Here is a 7,712-nt window from a genome sequence, read left to right on the forward strand (position 1 = left end):
TGCCCCAGCTGTGGCCCTGGCCCTGCCTTGCCTGTGCCCTGTTCTATCCTGGGCTGGCCCTGCCATGGCCTGGTCTTGCCATTGCCCTGCCCTAGCCTGCCCTGCTTGTGCCCTAGATCTGCCCCGGCCTTTGCCCCTGTATTGGTTCTAGCCTTGACTCAGCCCTGGACCTTCCCTGACCTTGCCTCAGCACTGGCAATACCCTAGACTTGCCTTGGCATTTGCGCTACTGTCTCTATGGCCTGGCTCTGGTCCTGCCCTGCTCTGCTCCTGTTCTGTCCTGGCACAGCCCTGGCCCTGTCCCTGCAATATCACTGTCTCTGGTCCTGCCGTTATGCAGGCCTGACACTGCCCCTGCCTTGGCTTTGGCCTGGACCTTGGCCATACAGTGACCCTGCCATGACCCTTTCCTGGCCCTGCCAAGGACTCGCCCTGGCTCTGTCATGGCCCTGGCCCTTTCCTGGATTTGGATGTATCCTGTCCCATATTTGCCCTGGCCCTTCCCTGGCTCTGCCATACCCCTTCTCTGGGGTAGGGCCAGGGTCAGGACCAGACCAGGGCAGGGTCAGGACCAGGGTATGGCCATGGTAAGGCCTGAAGATGGGAAGGGCCAGGGCAGCGGCAGGACCAGGGAAGGGTCAGGGCCAGGGATATGGTAGGACTAGGGGCAGAGCCGGCACTAGGGCTGAGCCAGGGCAGAGCAGGAGAGATTACATTAGGCTATTATGTAAAATTTTTTATTTTAGATTTTTAAGATGTCTATAGTAGCAGTAATAATGTCTATACTATGTTGCTTGTAATAGTAATATTTGCAGTAAATAATCACTAAATTTTAACTAACACTATCTTTGCTTCCAGTAGTGTTCTATGAGTATAATTTTATCAATATGTAAATATGTGAGGCATTGATTCTCACAATAATTCTATATGCTAGGTACTTAAAGCATCCCGGTTTTCCAAATGTAGGAAACAGGCATAAAGAAGTGAAATACTTGGCCAGGTTAGTCCTGTAATCCCAGCACTTTGGGAAGCCAAGGCAGGCAAATGGCTTGAGCTGAGGAGTTTGCAACCAGCCTGGGCAACACTGTGAAACCCCATCTCTAGTAAAAATGCCCAAAAAGAGCTGATTTAAGTGTCTTGTAGGATTCTGGTTCTAAAACACTGGTCAAACACACAGGGCATGGACAGGGCAGGGCCAGGGACAAGATCAGGCCAGGAAGGGGCCAGGGCCAAGGCAGGGCCAGAGCTGGACTTGGATGTGTCCTGGCCTGATTTGCCCGGCCCCAACGTTGGCCCAGCCCTGCTCTGGCACTTCCTGTCATGCCGTGTCCCTGGCCTGAGCATTGGCCCTGGCCCTGTCCTGCTTCTGGCCCTGCCTTGGAGTTGACCAGGCACTGCCATGGCCCAGTCCTGCATTGCCCTGCCCTCTTCTGCCCTGGTGCTGCCATGGCCCTGTCTGGGCCCTAGCTCTGCCTCGACTCTGGACCTACCCTGACCCTGCTCAGCCCTGGATCTACCCTGACTCTGCCTTGGTGTTGCCCTCCCATCTCTATGGCCTGGCTCTGGCCCTGCCTTGCACAGGCCATGCTCTGCCCTGCGTGTCCCAGCCTGGGCCCAGCCCTGGTCCTACCATATTCCTGGCCCCAGCTGTACACTTGTTCTGACCCTGACCTTACCCTGGCCCTCTCCTGGCCCTTCCTTGGTCGTGCCCTGACCTTCCATGCCCTGGCCTTGCCCTCACCCTGCATTGGCCCTGCACTGGTCCTGCCCTGCCCTGGCACTGCCTTGGCCCCTGCCCTGCCTTCTCCCTGGCCTTGCCCTTGCCCTGCCCTGGCCTGACTCCAGGCCTACCAAGTCCATGAAATAGCCCTGGACCTGCCTTGCCATCCTCTGTCCTGGCCCTGTATTGTCCCCACCATGCTCTGGTCCAGCACTTGCCCTGGCCCTGTTGCGAGTCTTAACCACTGCTATGGCCCTGCCCTGTTTTTGGCCATGCCCTGTGCTACCCTAGCCCTGCCCTGCCTTGGCCTTGGCCCTACCATGGCCTTCTCCTACCCTGGCCTTTTCTACCCTGGCCTTGCCGTTCCCTGATCTTGCCCTGCCCTGGCCTTGCTTGCCCTGCCCTGGCTTTGGCCTTGCCTTATCCTGGTCCTGGTTCTGCCCTGGCCCTGCCCTTCCTCTGGATCCTCTCTGATTCTGCCTTCTCCCTGGCCCTGCCCTTGCTTTGGCCCTGTCCCTGGCCCAGCCTTGACCCTGGCCCTGGCCCTGTCAATCCCCAGGCCCCGGACTGGCCATGCTTGGCCCTGGCCCCTCCTTTGGCACTGCCCTGGCCCTGCCTTGGCCCTGTGCTATCTTAGTCCTGCCCTGGCCCTGAACTCGCCCTGGCCCTACCCTCACCCTACACTGGCCCTGCCCTACCCTGGCCTTGCCCTGCCCTGCCCTGGCCCTGCCTTTGGCCTGCCCTGGCTCTGGTTCTGCCCTGGCCTTGCCCTTGCCCTGGACCCTCCTTGGCCATGTTTATTCCGTGGTCCTTCTCTGGCCTTGCCCTTGCCCTGTCCCCTTTCTGGTCCTGCCATGTTTCTGGACCTGCCTTGTCCATGCCCTGGACCCGGCTCTGGCCCTGGACCTCCTGTCCCTGCCCTGCCATACCCTGGCCGGTTCCTTGCTCTACACTGACCCTGCCCTGCCTTGGCCCTGTGCTACCCTAGCCCTGTGCTACCCTAGCCCTGCCCTGGCCTTTTCCTGGCCCTGATCTGCCATGGCCCTTGACCTGCCATGGCCCCGCCCTGGCCCTGGTTCTGCTCTGCTTCTGGCCCTGGCCTTGGTCCTGTCATGTCCCTGGCTGTGACCCTGCCCCTGGTTTTTCTCTGGCCATGACCCTACCCCAGTTCTGTCATATCCCTGACCCTGTCTCAGTTCTGTCCTAGCCCTGGCCTTTCACAGTACTTTATGCTTAGTAAGGGCTCCATAGTGTCTGTGAATTGAATGTTGTGTTCATAGTATCTGCCAAAACAGAAAGTAAAAAAACAAAATCTGATGATGAGAAGTTAAAGCTTTGTATATAATATTCCTTGAATTGTAATTATTAGTTGTATTACTTATCAGTTATTAGCCTGTCATTAGTTGTATTACATATAGGTCCTGGTTTTGTACACATAATTCCAAACCATTGATACTGTTAAAAGAATATATGAATATATGAAAGAATGTGTAAACATAAGAAGGTATGAGTATTTAACGACCTTTCCAAATTAATTTTTCTTTTTAGCTCTATTAGATTTTTCTCAGTGTAACAAATGTTTATGCCTATGTAATTAAGGGCATATTTCCTGTACAGAATATTCATATTACCTAATTGAAAATTATATAACACAAAAATATAATACTATTTTTAGGCCAGGCATGGTGGCTCATACCTGTAATCCCAACATTTTGAGAGGCCAAGTTTGGAGAATCATTTGAGGCCAGGAGTTGAAGACCAGCCTGGGCAACATAGTGAGACCTTGTCTTTATTAAATAAATAAATAAATAAATAGGTTGGGCACTGTGGCTCATGTCTGTAATCCCAGCATTTTGGGATGCCAAAGCAGGAGAATTGCTTGAGCCCAGGAGTTTGAGACCAGCCTGGGCAGCATAGCAAGCCTCCATCTCTACAAATAATAAAATATTAACCAGGTGTGGTGGTGTGCACCTGGGGTCCCAGCTACCTGGAAGGCTGAGGTGGCAGGTTTGCTCGAGGCTGCAGTGAACTGTGAATGCACCACTGCATTCCAGCCTAGGCCACAGAACAGGACCTTGTCTATAAATAAAGAAATAAGTAAAAATATAAATAAAAATAAGTAAAAAGAAATATAAGTAAATATAAATATAAATACATATAAATATAAAAATGAATACATGAAAACAAACAATTTTTAAATTTAACATCACTGAGGGCATCCTATCCATTTCATTTCATGATTCCATTACATCATTTCAGTTAGATGAAATGATCAGATGACTTGATATGAGATGAAATGATGAGATGAAATGACGAAATGATGAGATGAGATGAAGTTTTGAGATGAAATGGTGAGTTGAAATGAGGACGAAATGACAAATTTGAAAAGAAATTGAAAGGAGATGAAATGAGATGATGGATGAAATGATGAAATGAGATGAAATGATGAGATGAAATGAAATGAAATAATGAAATGATATGAAGTAATGAAACGAAATTGAAATGAGATGAGATGAAATAATGAGTTAAAATGATGAGATGAAATGAGATGAACGATGAGATGAAATGATGAGATGAGATGAGTTGATAAGAGGAAATGATGAGATGAAATGATGATGAGATGAAATGAGATGAAAAATGGATGAGATGATATGAGATGAAATGAAGTAGTGATATGAGGTGAAATGAAATGAAATAATGAAAGGAAATTATGAAATGTAATGCTGAAATTGAAATGAAATTGAAATGAGATAAGATGAAATGATGAGATGAAATGATGAAATGAGATGAGATGAAATGAGATGAAATGATGAGATGAAATGAAATAATGAGATGAAATGATGAGATGAAATGAAATGAGATGAGATGAAATGAAATGATATGAAATGAAATGAGATGAAATGTAATGAGATGAAATAAAATGACATAATGCAATGAAATAATGAAATGAGATGAAATAATGAAATGATGAAATAATGAAATGGAAATGAAATGGAAATGATGAGATGAGATGAAATTATGAGATGAAATGATGAAATGAGATGAGATGAAATGATGAGATGAAATGAGATTAAATGATGGAATGAGATGTGATGAAATGATGAGATGAAATGATAAGATGAAATAATGAAATAGAATGATGAAATGAGATGTGATGAGATGAAATGAGATGAGATGAAATAATGAAATGAAAAAATGAAATTGAAATGAGATGAGAAGATATGAGATGAGATGAAATGATGAAATGAGTTGATGAGATGATGAGATGAAATGATGAGAAGAGATGATGAGATGAAATGAAATGATGGTATGAAATGAGATGAAATGAAATTAGATGAAATTTAATGAGATGAAATGAAATGACATAATGAAATGAGGTGAAATTAAATGAGATGATGAAATTAAATGATTAAATGAAATAATGAAATGGAAATGATGAGATGAGATGAAATGATGAGATGAATGATGAGATGAAATGATGAGATGAAATGAGATGAAATGAAGAGATGAATGATGAGATGAAATGAGATGAGATGTAATGATGAGAGGAAATGATGAGATGTAATGAAATGAGATGAAATGAATGAGATGAAATGAAGTGAGATGAAATAATGAAAGGAAATTGAATTGAGATGAGATGAGATGAAATGAAATGATGAGATAAAATGATGAGATGAAATAAGAAGAAATGTTGAGATGAAATGATGAAATGCTGAGGTGAGATGAGATGAAATGATGAGAGGTAATGATGAGATGAAATGAGATGAAATGATAAGATGAAATGATGAGATGAAATGATGCGATGAAATGAGATGAGATGAAATGATGAGATGGGTGAGATGAGATGAAATGATGAGATGAAATGGTGAAATGATGAGATGAGAGGAAATGATATGAAATGAGATGAGATGAGATGAAATGAAATGAAATGAGATGAAACGAAATGAGGTGAAATGAAATGAAATAATGAAATGCAATTGAAATGAGATGAGATGAAATGACATAAAATGATGAGATGAAAGATGAGAAGAAATGAGATGAAATGATGAAATGATGAGATGATGAGATGAAATGAGATGAAAAATGAAAGATGAAAAATGATGAGATGAAATGAGATGAAATAAAATGAAATAGTGAACTGAGATGAAATGAAAAGAAATGATGAAATGCAATGATGATATTGAAATGAAATTGAAAGATGAGATGAAACGATGAGATGAAATGTTGAAATGAAGTGATGAAATTAAGAGATGTGAGATGAAATGATGAGATGAAATGAAATGAAATGAGATTAAATGATGAGATGAAAAATGATGAGATGAAATGATGAGATGAAATGATGAGATGAAATAAGATGAGATGAAGTGAGATGAGATGAGATGAAATACGAGATATAACTAATGCTAAATGACAAGTTAATGGGTGCAGCAAACCAACATGGCACGTGGATACATATGTAACAAACCTGCACATTGTGCACATGTACCCTAAAACCTAAAGTATAATAATAAAATAAAATAAAATAAATAATGAAATTAGGTGAAATAATGAAATAAGATGAAATGAAATAATGAAATGAGATGAAATGTTGAAATGAAAGGATGAAATGATGAAATGAGATGAAATGATGAGATGAAATGAATTGAGATGAAATGAGATGAAAAGTGATATGAAAAATGATGAGATGAAAAATATGAGATGAAATGAAATGAGATGATATGAAATGACACAATGAAATAATGAAATTAAATTAGATGAAATGAAATAGTGAAATGAAATGAAATAATGAAATCAAAATGAAATGGAAATGAGATGACATTTGATGAAATGATGAGATGAAATGATGAGATGATATGATGAAATGAGATGAGATGGGATGAGATGAAATGATGAGATAAAATGATGAGATGAAATGATGAAATGAGATAAAATGATGAGATGAAATGATGAAATGAGATAAAATGATGAGAAGAAATGATGAAGTGAAGTGATGTACTGTCACGTGTGTGTCTATTCATTTTCCGAACTGAAAAAAATTATAATTCATTAATTTTAATTTTATTATTTAAGAATATTCTTAAGAGTTGAAGGAAAAATAATATCTGTACATTATGGGTTACAATCTAAGTATAAATAATACATAAATATATTAAAACTTACACAGAATATGTTTTGGAATCGAATATACCATGCTTCTGTGATGACAGTTATTTCATGCTGGTTGTCACAATTTTACATGAAAAACTAATGAAAAAATGTTTTTAACTGTTTCTAAAAATAACAGTTTCCAAAAGAGTTTTACTTCCGAAATATGACAAAGATGACTTTGTATTCCTTAATCTGATGAGATTTTCACACTCTGCACAAGATAATTGTTAGATTTTTATTGTGTTGATAAATTGTATATCAAATAAAAAATGTTATAACCTCTTAAATTAGGATTTTTAGGTGATATAGGCAGAATGGAAGGCAAGTTTTTATAACTTTGTCTAAATGAACTTTCTAAATTCCTGAGTATTAAAAGATAGCTTGTCTATAAATCACAATGTATATATTACTCTATGACCTAGGACCAATCAAAACTGTTATCTCTGATAACATTATATTGTGCCCAATATAAAATAGATACAGTAACACCTCAAACTTAAATCCAGGCATTATCATTGAGTATCTTAAGAATATGCAGCAAAGGTGCTTTTAAAAATACAAGCTAGTGATTGTACTAAATTTGTAAATCACATAGGATAGTGGGTCATTTTAAGAATATTATTTCAATCTATAAACGTGGATGTCTTTCCTTTTTTGTGTTTAATTTCTTTCATTAATATTTGTCACTTTTGTTGTAGAAATCTTTTACTTCCTTGGTTAAATTTATTTCTAAGTACATTTTTGTAACTATTATAAAAGGAATTGCTTTCTTGATTTCTTGTTTCAGCTAGTTTACTATCATTATATAGAAATGCTACTGATTTTTGTATGTTGATTTATATCC

At 40.7% G+C, this 7,712-nt stretch overlaps 1 pseudogene; it reads left to right on the top strand.

Moving 5' to 3' along the window:
* The first annotated feature begins 1,522 nt into the window (after positions 1-1,522).
* Positions 1,523-2,552, top strand: LOC129481640 (uncharacterized; annotated as a pseudogene).
* The last annotated feature ends 5,160 nt before the right edge of the window (positions 2,553-7,712 follow it).

The sequence above is a fragment of the Symphalangus syndactylus genome, chromosome 5 (genome assembly GCF_028878055.3).
Source record: "Symphalangus syndactylus isolate Jambi chromosome 5, NHGRI_mSymSyn1-v2.1_pri, whole genome shotgun sequence".
In the NCBI taxonomy this organism is placed as follows: domain Eukaryota; kingdom Metazoa; phylum Chordata; class Mammalia; order Primates; family Hylobatidae; genus Symphalangus; species Symphalangus syndactylus.